Here is a 16,270-nt window from a genome sequence, read left to right on the forward strand (position 1 = left end):
TACTGGGTGTGCCCGAGCTTCCCGTCACACACCGGGTTAATCTACTGTGACGTCCTGAGCTTCCTGAGGGAGAACAGCAGGAAATGAGTGAACCGAGATGTGTGCCAGAATCCACCTCGTCAGTTTTTTTGGCCACATTAAAACAATCGTAGCTCACCGGCCGCCCGATTCACCAGATCTGCCATTTCTGCCCACTTCCCAAAAGTAATGACCGAGTTAAAGGATGACTCGCAGAGTCACTCACAGCGGACGCAGCAGGACTTTAAATGCTCCAGGTGCATGACGACAGACTCAAGCTCATCTATTCTTTACCGCAGGTTGGAACCTTTGCTCGAGTTCGAGCTAAAAACATAGCGGCGACGGCCGAGCAGCTGGGCTCTCGAACGATGACTTCCTCAGTTCAAAGACATACGAGCTGGAGCCAGCTGCAATTTGCAGTCATTTGACTTAATTTTTTGGGTGGTGCTCTTTCTTTTTAAGCTTTGAATGATAAGAGAAAGTAGTTTTCTAAAACCTCAGCAGTTTGTTTTTACAGAGCAGAATTCAGGATGTAAATGATGCTTGGCATGTTTGGTGGCAGACTAAATGCAGAGGTCTACTCTCACATTTCACACATGTCAAATACCTGCTGCTCATATTAAACACAGCCAACGTTTCTAATAATGACGTCACTGAAACCCTCAGACAGATTAGCAGTTTTTTTTTCTACGCTTGGCTCTGCGTGATGTCATCAAGGACGAATCATACCTGTTATTAATCTCTGTCTCTCTTCCACAGCATGTCTTTATCCTGTCTTCCTTCTCTCACCCCAACCAATCACAGCAGATGGCCCCGCCCCTCCCTGAGCCTGGTTCTGCCGGAGGTTTCTTCCTGTTAAAGGGAGTTTTCCTTCCCACTGTCGCCAAAGTGCTTGCTCATAGGGGGTCATATGATTGTTGGGCTTTTCTCTGTATTTATTATTGTGCTATCTACTGTACAATATAAAGCGCCTTGAGGCGACTTTTGTTGTGATTTGGCGCTATATAAATAAAATTGAATTGAATTGAATTGAATTGAATAGATATTTGCATGTTTACAAGGTCAGACAGAGGATGAAGTGATTGGCTGAATGACCAGGACAGGATAAAGAAGGATTATGTTGAACTGTGAATCATGCAAAGCTGCTCTAGAAGGGTCCAAGAAGAAAACACGGAGGTGGAAATGAGTCGTTTTAAAATGAGAGTAAATGCGCAGTCGGTGGGTTTGAAATCTTTGCCTTCATTTTGTTTCTGCTCTTTCTTCTATTTTGACCCTCCCCCTCGTGTATTTACTTCAGGTGTTTGTGTTTGCAGATTGCCACGTGAACAACAAAATGAAGCTTTTTTAAATCCAATCCAACTGAGCTGTATGCGTCTCTTTTTAATAAAAGGGAAAACCTAATTTCACAAAGAGTTTCTTAACTGTAGGTGACGGCTGCCTGCAGCTCGAAGAAAACAAGTCATAAAACTGCAGAGTGCTTCATAAAACAACGACGTTCACGCTGGCTTCATTCAAAGTCGGCAATTTGTGCCGTCTGCAAAGTTATTGGAGTGTAATTTGGGTTCAGTCACTTATAGTGTGACAGTTGGGAGGATCTGAGATATGGAGTCTTTGCAGCTCGGCTTTCTGTAAGTCCTCTGCACACAGAGGGCACGTACTGAGGATTTTACACCAACCAATTGACTTTCTTTTATATAAAATTCAGAAAATGAACACTTAGATAATGGCTAAATATATATATGATTACCAGCGAAGGCACAAAAATAACAGTAAAACCTCCAAAAAACACACCAGCCTGTGACATTTCTGGAACCTTCAAAGTGCTTTAAGATCCCAGGAAAAACTAAACTTGAAGGCGCTCTGCAGTCATCTGCTCTGCGTTTAAGTCCTGAGACATCAGGTGGATTTACGGCAGAGCTCCTCTTTAAGTTCACCTCAAACCAGGTGTTGAGCCTCTGCAGAGCCGGGCCTGTAATCAGCACAGCTCGGCTGGAATGATATGAATTCTGTTTGAACGTTCAGGATGAACTCCACAAACCTCACAGCCGCACGGTGAAGCATGCAAACCCCCCCTCAAAGAAACCAGACAGACTTTTAAACGTTCTGCTTGTTTGTATGAACCCTTGCTTTTTGCTTTCCATACTTAGCAGGTATGCATGCATGAATAAAGTTCTGGCACTTGGAGCAGATCTAATTTTGCTCCACATCCACCTCTGTGCAGAAAAGAATACCAAGTGCAATCCTCAGGAAAGAAAACTAATCAGCATCTGTTTTGCCCTCTTTAATTTAAAAGTAAAGACAAAGACTGCTTGGCTGCGGTGTGTTTGTTCACAGAGCAGGAAGAGACGGCGAGGATTTTCTCTGAAGTGCAGTAATTCATCCGGCGCGTCCTCTCTCGACTTGTTGTTATTCTGAGATGCTAATGCCCTCGCTAGCACGGCCAATAGAGCCATTGTTTGCTCTGTGCTATCGGGATGTACAGGACTGCACTTCAAGAGACCCACTTCAGCAGGCGAGAGAGAGGGGGAGTCATTAGGGCAGGAGCGAGCAGCTATCTCTGCATGCAGCAGTACGTCTGCTGCCGGCAGTCCCTCCACACAGACAGCCGATTGTTGGATGTACATGTGTGCAGGAGAATCGGCGCTCGCTGCTTTACGTGACGCTAAACATCACCGTTATCCCGAGGTCACGCTCATGTTTCTCCTCTCCAGTTTTATCGTTACCGGCTCCGTTCCCCCCAGCAACAGCTGTCGTTAACCTCAGTATAGGAATACCCTCCCGGGATAATATTCCCGGGATGATATGAGAGGGACTTTTTTGGGTTCTGAGTATTCAACACTGGTGACGCCAGGATACAAAAACTTTGAGTCTGAAACTGATACAGAAACATGTCAGAAGAATGATTTTATTCTTGGACTCTCCCAGAGCAGCTTTGCATGATTCACCATTCAAAATAATCCTTCTTTGGTTTATACTGAGTGTCAGTGCAGGTGTTTCAGCTCCACCTCTTTAAGTCAACATTCTTCTTTTAGGTGTTTAGAAGGAAACGAGTGAAATTTAAATTCATAAGTACAGATAATTCTTAAAAGTCAGAGCAATACTCTTAGATGACTGATCATTGTTAACACAAGCAGTAAAGCACTCAGACCTAAAATGGACCAATAAATGTTTATTTAGTGTGACAGTCGAGACATCTGTGTTATGAGCAAACAGAGTATTTGAACTCTGAATGATTAATAAGTGCCACAATAACTTCATATATTTAAAAGACTACACAATGTTATCGTCTAGAGTGGGACACTCCTTCCCAAATATGACTTCCTCCGTGTCCAATTCTCTGAACTGGAGGAAACCAAAAAGGACGACAAGAAACATCTCGTCCTGAACAAAGGTCGTGAGCCCAGGCCATTAAAAACAAGTTGAGAAGATGCAGATTGACAGTAAAGGCGCCATTTAATACCACAATCACGTCATATCATGGAGAACAGGTTTCATAACCCCCCTCGAACCTTACAGACAAAGAGACATCACCATCTACAAGCAGCTGGACCGCCCTCGTCTCCTGTCGTCCTCCTAAAGCCTCCACTGAAGCCAACCTTTGTGCTAGTTGTGTACAAATCAAACGCACCTCTTTTCCTTTAGTTTTGTCACTCTATAAGCTCTGACCTGTTGTTTGGTTCACTTTGATTCAAGATGACTAAAAGAGTCTTCGGGTCGTCTGACTCCGCTCCGCGTCACAAACAAATTAGAGGCCGGTTGGCCGTTGGCCTCAGCGCCGTCTCTGCTGCGAGCAGGAGTCTTCACCCCCGTGTGAACCACAGACTTCCAGACCAGCAGGTGCGGCTTTGTTTTGACCATCGAGAACTAAAACTCCGAATTGGACAACAAACCCCCACTGCTCTATTTTTATTTCATTAATATTTAAAGATAACGACATTCAAACATAAAATGCTCACTGCTGATGTTTAATGTAATAACTCTTCATGTATTTTAAGCATTTTGATTTATGACCTGATCAAGCAGCTGCAGACAAAAGTCATCATCATCCTGAACTTTATTCAGGTGTCAACAAATGTGAGAACCCGATAAACCGAGACGTCCCCCTCGGCTGGCCTCATCCTCTCAGGAAAACTGAAATATTTGAGTTTGAACTCCAGCAAAGGTTTCAGCCTTCAGATGATTCTTAGATCTGATAAACTGCTTTAAACTTTCTCTGAAAGACGACAGATGTGAGGCGTCGATAAGACTCCGCCGCCACGTCGCGAACAGCGGGTAGTTTGGGTGTGAGCTCCAACTGCAGTCCCTTTGCCCTTGAAGGCTATCGGCCAATCAGAGTGCAACGCTCTAAAGCGTCAACGACATCAACAATACTGTCCTCCTGAGGTCCGCAGCGCTGGGAGGACGCTCAGAGGCAATAATCTGCCCCCTCGTGTAATTTTCCTCGACTCACCCGTCCTTCTTAGCCCATCCTCCTGCTGTCACCACCTCCACCCATCCTTCACCTCTGTGCTCATTTTCTCTGCCGCTCTCACTCCACGTCTTTCTATTAACCCCATTTCTTCACCATCTCACCCTCCGCCGTGCCTTTCTGCAGTCCTAATCAATCAGCTCATCCCATTACTACAGCCACTGTCACTCCCAAATTCCTCCTCCATCCCAGCCGCCCGCCAACAAACGCGCCGAGCTTGTGCACTGCCACTGTGGCGTCTCCAGGACGTGAATCATCAGAGCGAGCTGGCAGACGGCAGCGCTCGTCCCCTGAATGACTGCCTGTCATAAAAGACAGATTGACGGATGAATGGGTGGGGAGAATAAACGGCTTGATGGGTGGATGAGTGTGTGGATAGATGGGAGGGTGGGTGGATGAAAAGGAGGGCGAATAACTGGATGAATGGGTGAGTCATGACATCCTGATCCGTTACACAAATCTGCAAATAGGCTCAGAGATGAGCATTCATCCGCCGTGACACATTTCATGTTTACTTCCTGCTGCAGAAATGCGAAGCGCTCCTTTAACAGAGAGCTGGAAGCTTCTGGATTTATCTGAAACTCAATGTCTCTGCAGTCGCCGCCAAGTTTATGTTTATCACACAAGTGGATCATCCAGGAAATATCAGGCTTTATTACAGCGGCGGCGGCGTTCACTGACGGAGATGCGCAAAAGCAGATTGTAAAGAAATCAAAACACCTGATAAAGTTAAAAAACAATTTAGCCAAAAATAAAACTTTGAAGCCATTGATTCACTGGTTTGAGACCAGCAACTGCTCATTCATCACAGGCTGCCGCCGCGTCACACTCAGGAGATGGTGGAACCGCAATGGACGCCGATGTGCAACATTTCAATTTTAAAGAGCAACAAGGGTTCACCCTCCTGGTTAATCCATCCACAGGTAAGATCCATAACCTTCTCCAGCGTGTCCTGAGTCTGCCCTTAGGTTCCCAGTTGGACATCCCTGAAACGCCCCACCACAGCTGGATCTGTTTGATGTGGAGGAGCAGCCTCCTCACCTCAGAGGCTGAGCCCAGACGCCCTGCAGAGGAAGCTCCTGCTTCTAACTTCGATCTTCTGCTTTTGGCGTCCACCCACAGCTCATCACAGGAACAGTTCTTATACCAGCTAAGAAAAATGGTGCTGCATGCTGCTTTAACGTAGTAGGATATCAGGCAGGCTGTGGGACCGTCGTGTACCTCTCATTGTTCAGATGTTGAATATTTTAAAGCTTTTAGGGGGGGCGCAGAGAGCCGACAGCCAGCGTGGACACACCTGTTGTGGTGCAGACTGACACCACAGTCCAGATGTTTAATACAATCTGTGGAAACGTTAGGAATTACCCATCATGCCTGTGACGGGCTGAGCCGTCAGCCCGCGTGAGTTTACAGCTTTATCTTTTAGTTATAATCTTTAATCAGTGTTTGATACCCATCAGTAGAAAAGCTGGTGGCTGATGTTGGTAACTGAGCAGGCCATCAGGTTTCCTCACATCAGCCTCATTTGTGAATATTAAAGATGTTTAATGCGCACTAATGACTGCAGCCTGCACTGCTGTTGTTTGTGAGGCGAGCTGTGAGAGCTTTTGTTCTCTCGGAGTGTTTTTAACTCCGGTATTGTTGCCAAGAATAAATCTGACTTTGCTGTGATTGTTGATCAGAGAGAAGAAGCCATCATCAGACATCATCAGGATCTCAGGCACCGGGAGCTTAATCTGATTATCTGAGAGAAATAATTGAGTCTTAAGCATTAGAACCATTAACTGCAGCACTAACGCACTAATAGCAATAATGCTGAAGTGATTATTAAGAACACAACCAGCAACAGATCTCATGAACAGTGAAAAAAGTCCCCGTTTTAATGTTTTTTCAGTTTTCTCTGCTGAGAGCTGAACATTTCCAGGAGTTTGTAGCCAATTAACTGACATGTTCATCCAAACGTCACTGGAACTGAAGAACACGCAAACAGACGTTTAAACGCTGCGTCTTCCTCTTTCTTCTCCTCCTGCAGGAATGCATCCCTGCAGTCTGGAGTCTTTTACTCCTGTGCGTGTGCATGCATGTATGCAAGTGTGTACAGGTTTGAATTCACGCCAGGAGTAAAGTCACCTATTCCGAAACCAACTGCACACACACACACACACACACACACACACAGACGGGCAGGTGTAAAGCCGGCCGGGTGGTGTTTGACTGTTAGATTTAACATGTCAGCTTCTCTCACGTCTCATTTCCTCGGCCGGCTGTATTTGTCGGTCACTGATGCTTTAAAAGCTCCGGGCCAGGTGGAAGGGCCGAGCTGTTTGCCTGAGTCAACAACACACACATGCAAGTACACACACACACACACACACACACACACACACACACACACACACACACACACACACACACACACACAGGTCTTTTAAACTAAAGCCAAAATTTGAGGTGTAATCAGACAAATTTAATTGAAGTCAGCGACCTCAATGAAGGGAAATGGTCGCGCTGTGAGTCGCGTTGTGTCATTAGCTCATCATTAATCATGCATCAGTGTGTAATCAGCATCTTACTGCTGTAACTCGCAGAGGTGGAGCTCATTTCTAAATCTTTTATTCGGGGATGGAGCTAATGATCGTTTCCATTATGGATGACTCTCCTGGTTGTTTGATCAATGAATCCCCGGCTGGTGTAGAGAAACATGTCACAGTTACTCGGCGTGACGCTCTGATGTTGTTTTTAAAATAAAAAAAATCCCAAAAAAGGAAAAAGTGTGCGACCGTCCAACGACTGGACGTTTGTTTCCCATCTCTGCTGATAACTTTGTTTAAAAAAAACATGAGCTGACATTTTAAAAGCAGGCCATCTCCTTTTGTGTCCAAAATATTAATTTTGTGCAGCTTTCATATTAATAAAAAAAGCTCTGAGAGGGAGTGCAGCAGAAAAAAAATGAGCAGCAGAAGAAGCATAAATCCATCAGAGGAAATGCGTTTCCACCGCCGGAGACAAATGTGAAAAATGCTGCTTTTCCTCTTCATGTGTCATTTTTTTGGTTCCCGAGTCTCTTTCACTTCTCACACTTGCACCGCACTCATTAATTTTTAATAATAAAGCATGCAAATCGTCTCCAAAGCAGCAGCAGCAGCACATGCCAGATAACAGTCTCTTTTTTAACACCACACACGAGATAAGCAAACAAGCGCTTATCTTTTTTTATTTCCACGCGTTGCTATCACAGACATCGTCAACAAAGTGAAACTGAGTTCATTCAAACATTTGTGTCTGCTTGGCACTTTTATGCCCCTCCCCCCGCAGCTAACGGGCAGGTCTCCATGGCTGAAGCTGAACTCCTCAATCAACATGCCCACACAGGTGAGTCTGTTTCCAGCACCTGACTGAGATCTACTGCACGTCATTAAACAGCAGCCTGAGAATGGAAATCTGACCGATGTCGCGCCAAGAAACAGAACACCTGCAGATCACCGGCGGAGACGAAGGAGCAGAAATGAAGAAACGCTTTTACAAACAGGTTTTATTAAAGTGAACTTTCATCATTGGACGGCAGCGCTGGGGAAACATCCACCAGGTGGCGTCCCATCTATGACTCAGGGCGAGTGGACACAGACCACAAACTACACAAACTTCCCATGAAAGCGTTTCTGATGGCTTCACCTGAAATGGAAGCTCCTCTAGTTTCTGAACATGTGCTGATTTAGCATGAGGCTAAAACCAGACCAAACACCTGCAGCGCAGGTTGGAGCTGCTTTTAACGTCTGGAAACTTCTGTTTGGACGACCCAAATGGGGAAAGGAAAAACTCCCGACAGTATGAGATTCCAGATTACATCTCAAACATTACACATAGTGGGTGTTAACCACAGGGTGCTGAGTTTATGAGTGTATCCTGTATATAGTTAAACATGTGTGCACTGTATAATGTCATATTCTGAATATTGACTTCTAAATACTGGAATCTGAAATAAGGGGGTGGGAACAGAAAATGTGTAAACTTCTGCTTGAAAATTTAATGTTTGTTTTTTCAGTTATGTTTACATGGTGGAAATAAAATTATTCCATCCATCCTACAAAAGGATTGGACACCAACCAAATCCAAACTCCAGATGGGTCACCACTGAGGGAAGACAGAAGATGACCCACAAATATTCAATATGATATGAATTCTGAGTCCATGTGCATCTGGCCAGTTAATATTGAAGCATTAACCTTTGGCCTGTGTGGGCCAGAGGTCCGCATCTCCCACACTCTTCTTTCTTTATCGATTTAAAAACTGCTCAACATGAACACGCTGTGAAACTGTCCAGTATTTCATGTAACCGTCGGTGTTTCCAGTTGACATCCAAGCCACCGAGGGCTTGTGTATGATTGTCCTCCCAGCCTTTAAGACTTTTCATCAGTTTGGACCCAGAAAAACAGCAAATCTATCGTGTTTTAGACTTTATTTCAAATCTAACATCTTTTGTTCTGTGAAACAAAAAGCAGCCTCCAACCGCAGACGGGACGACCGTGACCTGATGGTTACAAAATGCTTCCATGACCTAGCAATTCAAACAGCACCACCCAGGCTCCGGTTCTATCTGCTCTCCGCTGGAAACATTTCAGCTAATCAGACTCCATCTCGACGGTGAAAATCACGCAGCAGCGTGTGGCCGCTGTGTCGACATCGATGTCGAATCACAATTAGGTCCTCTCCCGGCACCGAGGGTTCTGGCACGGCGGAGGAATTCCTCCATGGTCGACCGGACAACTCGGAGCGCCATTTGGCTCCATGTCCAGAAGGCTAACCAGCCAAAACAGGGGGGCTAATAAAAGCGCCCACTGATAAGCAGTTAATGCTCCAGAACTAATTACTGAACTGCCACCCTGTTTTCTCTCCTCCCAAATCAGAAGTGTGACATGTGAGCACACACGGGGAGGGGGGGGCTGGGATATCTGCTGCTGCCACGGCAACCGGGCAAACAGAAGGAAGTAACGAGGAGCTGGAATTCTGACCTTTTGATGTTCATGAGGCGCGTCGGCAGCTGATCCAAACAAATATGAGCCACAGCAGCGCTCCACAGGTACGAGCGCCGAGGCGGCACTACAGGAACGACATCCACCCCCTGCTGAGCTCTAAAATGGATCCATATCAGCGACTACAGGCCCGAGCGCCGCGCTGAGCATCGCTCATAGTGACCGGCTCTGCTTTCCGTCTCCCTCTGCAGCAGCAGCCGATGTCAGAATTGCAGGAAGCTGCCACCGTGCAGCCGCATGTGCATGTGACACAAACAGGCTTCAGGGGACATTTTACTCATCTGCGGACGGCGCCGCTGCCACTTATTTACAACTAAAGGTCTGAAAGGTAAGGCTCATCGATTCCACGCCACACGCTCTGTATTTAGATCTCAGCTGTTTTATACAAACATGCACAGATTTGGGAAGAATCCTGGATTTATCATGAATACAAAACAGTAAATTTCTTTGAACTTAAACTGCAAATTGACCGAAAGCAAATAAGAAAAGCAGGAAATGAATGTGAGCTGTGGCAGGATCGTGGAGGGGGATGCAGGGCTTAAGTGAAGCAACTACAGTAACAGAAACAAGATCGTCACTGTGAATTTCAGCTGTAATTGAAACATGGTTTCCAGCCAAGTGTGACCTGACTACGATGTGAGGTAACACCTCCAAACCCGAGGTGGTGGTTGTAGCGTGGGAGGAGGGGTGGCCGCCCTAAGTGGAGGACTTTAAGCATCTCAGGGCTGCTGTAGCGATGCGCCATGGCGAAGCGAGAGCAGCGTGTGAAGGCAGTCCTACGCGGATGTATGACCACAAGCTTTGGGCAGCGTTGTAGAGAATGAAAGGCGGAGCCGAGCGGTAGACATATCGCTCCTCTCAACGACATCTGGGCTCAAGAGACGGGATGAGGAGCTCGGACGTTCAGGAGGACCACAAAGCTGCTACGTCGCATCGAGGGGGCTCAAATATGTCCAGCTGGGTCGGACCCAGGACACACTGGAGAGATGGGAACACCTCGATGTGCCCCCAGAAGACCTGAGGGAGGAGGCTGGGGGAGGCCCAATGCAGCCGCACCGTCCTAAATAAGGAGGATTCTTCCTGTTGCCGGGTCAACACGGTCCTCACTTGAAGCATGTGTGACATTTGTCAGCGAGCATCCGCACAGCTGAGCTCGCCGTGGAAGGACAAACGAGTTCTTCTGCCACCATTGCCCCACTGCAGCTCCTCTCTGATGATATTAGTGGCATCAGGATCAATTAATCCTGCAAGCAGGAAATAAAATGCGCTGCGGCCTGAAATGACTTCCAGCCTCTGAACTCCAGCAACTCCAGTGCTGATTATTTAAAGCTGACAGGTGTTGATTGGGGTGTTGATGTGACTCCAAGCGAGCGTTCGGAAATATCCAAAAGTCTTAAGTCAACTCTAATGGCTGTGAACTTTTACAGTCACTGACACAGCACCAATTTCTCACTCTGCGACTTAAATTAACCACAATGATCTTCCGTCCGTGGGAAGAACAGCAGCTGAAGACGGAGGAAACTCCCCGTGAGCCCTGACAGACTGACGGGATCTGCATTGAACGCTGTAACCCCGACAAAGCGCTTACGCCGAATGAAAGCTGCGATTGTTAATGACAAAGGAAGCAGCTAAAGACAAAGCAGGCCTGTTGGGTTGCAGGCCGGTGTCTGAAACCTGGTTCAGCAGCGCTCGGCCGCTTCGCACCCCTCAATCTGCTCGCCAACCAAAGCCCCGTTGTTATCTCAGGCTAAGAATAGCCCTCGCCGTCCCACACCTCCTAAAGCCCGCAAGGCTCTTTAAACATCTCATGACCGTTTTATTTTCGAGTTCTGACAAACACGCATCGACAAGTGGTGTTCGAGTCGTGGCGAGAGCATGACTCACAGCGACAGAGCGGTAGTCAGCTGTGGGCACAGGAACGCTCGGGATGCCTCATCCCCCTATTTTAGCCCACGAGAGCTGAGGAGGAGAGGAGGGAAAGCGCCTGAAGGATCTCAAGCTCATCTCCCGACGTGATAAAGTGGGCTTATTCCACAGCATGCACCTGTTTTCTTTACCTTCAACCCAAAGCTTCAAAAATAGAAAAAAATAACCCAATCTTCCCTTTCCTCCTCGTAACCCAAAAGTTTGAAAAGCAGTGAGCCAAAGATTAGACTCATCATCCTGTAGATGCACAAGGCTTTTCATAACACGAGAACTCGATCCTATTTTGGATGATATTGATTTCAGAGATGGGGACTCGCTCAGACAGAAGAAATGCTGCGAGAGAGGCAGGAAGAGGAGGAAGAGGAGGAGTGTCTGGGGAGTGTGACTGACTCTGTTTGGCTAAACCATCGCTGCTGTCAGATTTACAGAAACAAAGACAAAAAAATGAGGCTGCGAGGTTTATCTTTGCATAAACGTCCCGTGCACCGCCATGCCGGGCAGCTGCGACGCAGGAGGGGGTCGTAAAGCAGTCGGGAGCTCCTGCAGTGGACGACTTATAAATAAAAATAAGAGATGGCCCCACTCAGAGCTGTTATGAAGGAGAAGCTATCCAGAGAGGCTGAAGCAGGCTGTAAACATGTTTATTCCTCCTGTAAAGTTGGACGTTTTAACACGGGAGTCCACAGAGACTGGCTCGCTGCAGGAGAACATTAGAGGAACTGCAGTTTGCACACTGCCTTCATTTCTCTGCTTCAGAGGTTGCCCCTTGGTCTGAAGTTACTCAGCACATTACTGCTTATGCAAGCCTCACATTGGGGGGGGTAGAGCCCAGAACCCAAAGTGGAATTCCAGGTTTCCTTTCCAAACCTCAAAGACAGGCCCGCAGGCTTTGTTTCAGTGGGCCAGCACACAGCAGGCCAAACACGAAGCCTGCACCACATCTATTAGGCTCATCATCGCAACGAGCAGCTCCGAGAGGTCATTCAAACCTCTTAAGCCCGAAACACGTCTTTTAACAAAGCCTGGGGGGCATTTCAGAGGCGAGGGCAAACACTCGCCCTTACGGGTCAGCGCAGAGATGTCGACTACGGGACAAGCAGAGAAAACGTGATGAGGAGCAGCTGGAGAGCAGGAAAAGGCATCTTTCCCCCACTGCAGACAGAGACGTCAAAACGTTTCTCACCTCGTCGTGCCGCTGCAGCTCTCCGACAAACCGATGACGGCTCAGAGTGCGCGGCGTCTCATCAGAAGACAAGACGAGGTTATTTACTGCAGCTGCCGGCAGCACTAATCTGGTTTTTAGAGCTTTTCTCGCTCGGGGACAGTTGGGTGAGCACGTTTGCCCTTTTTTCACATGTTCACATCTGACTGCATTTGAAACAACACAGCACCACGTGTCCACATCTGGACCTCCTAACAAGCAGCAGGTCACTGGTAAAAATGAAAAAAAAAGAATGAAAAAAAAAAATCAGCATCTACGACCTCTTTTGAAGTTAAACCAAACCAAACCCGACAGCAGCCGAATCACTGATAACCCAACCCCCTCCTACGTGAGCAACACGGGCAAGCAGCCACACACACCCAGAGAAAACTGCTGTCATAAGCTTCATGTAGATAAACACGCCTGTGGCGCTCCTTTGAGCCAGGGAGAAACAGTCTGGGGTGCGAATCCCAAACAACCAGAGCCCAGGACCAAAGAAACTACGTTACTCCCACAAAAACTGCATCGGGGTTTCACGGGCATCAGAGACGCCCCGCCCTCCCTCAGCTCTCCTGGGGAGACACGGAGGCGTTCTCGGGCCAGAAACACAGGAACGCTACCCTTCGAAGGTGGAGAACCACAGCCAGCTTCTGCAATCATCTTCACAGATATGTCCACGTTTCTACACACTACTTCATCTTCATGTTTGAAAGAGGAAACGAATCAAGTATTAAACCTGATGAAGTCCTGACCCGCAGCACAAACCCCCCGTGCTCTCGCTGTAGTGTTGCAGTGCTACAGAAATCCAACTGAAGCCTTTTCACAGAGAAAACGTTCAATATTCCAACTTTTCTTTGTCTAATACGATCGTGAGCAGGTGTTAAACTGCTAAACAAAACAAGACATTTAAAAATGTGACTGTGAGCTCAGTCAGCGTCTAACAGACACATTTACAGGGACTGGCTAGTAAAACAACTTTCATCCACAGTGTCCACAAAACAGCCTCACGTGGAAGGAAAGCAGCAAACGACGGGCACATACACACTTTCACAGCTGGACCTCAGAGTCAACACACACACACACACACACACACACACACACACACACACAGTGAACAAATTAACAGTCCGGTGTAGAAACACACACACTCATCGCCACCATGACGCTGATCAGCTCCGGCTCTCAGACGGAAACAAACATTGTTCTCAATGTGAAGGATTAAAGTCAGCATGTGTACAAAACACACCAGCCCCATCAACATGACGCCTGCTCACACACACACACACACACACACACACACACACACACACACACACACACACACACACAGTGTGCTCAGCTGCAGCTCTGGCTGATTTACGTCACTGAAGCCTCGACAGAATAGAAGAGAATAGAATCCATGGTGATGTACTGAGGAGGTATTGATCTACTTCCATTGGTGGTAATAGGAAAACAGGTGGACCTCCAGGCCTGCTCCTGCTTCAGACAGAGAGTAATAGCACCCACGGGACCACTCAAACCCTCCAAATTACCCATTACTGAACAGCACAGCCCCTTAATTTATTTAGGGCCCGTGAAGCAGAGGGGCCACATTACTTTGGACCAAAAAAAAAAAAAAAAACACATGAAGAAAACAAGCTGAGAGTGAAGAAGTTTAACAGATAACTGGAGCAGGATCAGAGCTGATCAGAGGTCAGCCTGGATCAGCAGAGTGTCTGAAATAAACCCGCTGTGCACCGAGTGCAGAGCCCGGGCCGCTCGGGGTCCAGCAGCAGCACAAGGACGCGTTCCTGCTCCGCTGGCGTGAAGCAGCCAATCACGTCCTGTGGCTAAAACCTCTGCACGCCTCACGCAATTCACGAAAACTGCAGCCACTGATCAGCTTGGACCAGAAGACCGTTCACCGGTGAGAAAATGACGTCATGGAAGCGCCACTTTTTAGATATAAAGGGAAAATATTCAGTTTTCAGGAGGAAATTTCTGCTTTAAAAATGACCGATATCAGGATTATTTCATAACGACGTGAATATTAACAGACTGATTGATGAGTCCAGCAACACCAACACTGAACCGGAGCAGTGTGTGAGCCCCCCTCACTCCCCCTCCCCCCGCCGTCCCCGGTCAGAGGAGACGTCCCCGCGCCGCGGCAGACTGTCAAACGTCTCCATGGCGAAGAGAACGTGAGAGGAATGATGAAGAGTTGGGCGAAAACACCCTGCGGTGCGCACCTTCCTCACCTCTCCCCCCGCTGCTCACCCCGCAGTCCCGATGAGCTGCTGATGAGGTGGAGGTTTGCGTCCACGCCGCCCGGCACGTTTTCACGCGCCTGGTGCACTTCGGCCAACTTCCAGCCCAGCAGAGAGAGAGAGAGAGCCCGGGGAGGGTGCAGGGGAGCCCGGAGGAGCCGGCGGGTCAGTGAGCCGCTCAGCCTCCGCCCGAGCGTCCGAGGAACGCTGCCCCTGACTGCCGCGCCGTGTCCGCGTCAGGGGCAGCGTTCCACACATGACGCCTACAATAAGCCCGAGTGTGACCGAGAGGCGTTTTAGAAAGAGGCACCCCCCCCCCCCAACCCCCGAATTAAAAAGCACCTGTTCGGTTCTGAAGCCCGAGCCGCGGACACGGAGGACACGCAGGGCTCCGGGGCGTGCTGGAGCCGCTCACAGCGCAGCTCACCGACCGGACGCGCACCGAACGCACCAATATTCACACTTAAACACACCGGAAGCACCGGCGGGGAGCCGAGCCGCCGCGCGGTGACGCACAGAGCCGAGAACACACTGACCGTGAGCGCTGCTGCGGGTCCGGGTCCTCCCGACATTAATCCCGCTTCCCTCTCCGCTGCTGCCGCCGCGGTCGCACCGGAGCTGGTGGCGGAGGAGGCGACGGGGAGCTCCGGTTACCTCCTTCCCGTTCACTCCGGAGTGCAGCGGACGAACCGGGCCGTGTGTCGGTGTCAGGTCTCCAAAGTTGGACACGAAGCAGAGGCGGATGTCCGTAAAGCTCCGAGTAGAACCGCCGGAGCTGAGGGAGGCACGGCAGCTGGAAAAATCCGAGGAACCGAGAAGAGCTGAGAGCCACCGGAAAAGCGCAAGACGGAAATCACATCGCTGTGCGCAGAGCTCAGAAGCCGCAGAGCACCAAACCCGGCGGTAGAAGTTCTGCTGCCACCGCCGCCGTGGATCTCCGAGTCTCCGCGTCCCGCACTCCCGACGTCCTCCTCACAAATGTCCGCTACCCAGCCTGAAGGATGAATTTCCACCCGGAGGAGGAGGAGTGAAGAGAGGGAGGGAGGGCAGTGTCTCGCATTCTCTGAATTACTCCACCCTCCAAGCTGCCCCCACCCTCGCCTCAGCGCCGCCACCTCTCCACCAGCGGCCTGCGCGCGGGGGCAGCACTTATTATTATTATTCTGTGTTTTATAATTAGTTCTTTAGTTTTCAAGCCAAATGTATGTGCAACGCAAATCTACCAGACAAATACACCAGACAGGAACTGGATTTCAAAATAAAATACCAATAAAGTTTGTTTGCATTTCATTTTTCAAACAGCTATTAATCAGTAAAATTACAAATCAGTCAAAGGCTGAAGTACAACATCCAAATATGAATAAGATCTGCGACTCCAAAT

The 16,270-nt window shown here is 48.3% G+C and overlaps 1 protein-coding gene across 1 annotated transcript in view; it reads right to left on the reverse strand.

The window, feature by feature from the left end:
- dag1 (dystroglycan 1) overlaps positions 1–15,995 on the reverse strand; it is a 55,848-nt gene extending 39,853 nt beyond the window's left edge. The window contains exon 1 of the mRNA XM_031735717.2: positions 15,426–15,995. The gene's annotated coding sequence lies outside the window, so the exon portion shown is untranslated. The remainder of the gene's footprint in view (positions 1–15,425) is intronic.
- Positions 15,996–16,270: the final 275 nt, after the last annotated feature.

This window comes from Oreochromis aureus, linkage group 5 (genome assembly GCF_013358895.1).
Source record: "Oreochromis aureus strain Israel breed Guangdong linkage group 5, ZZ_aureus, whole genome shotgun sequence".
Classification (NCBI taxonomy): Eukaryota; Metazoa; Chordata; class Actinopteri; order Cichliformes; family Cichlidae; genus Oreochromis; species Oreochromis aureus.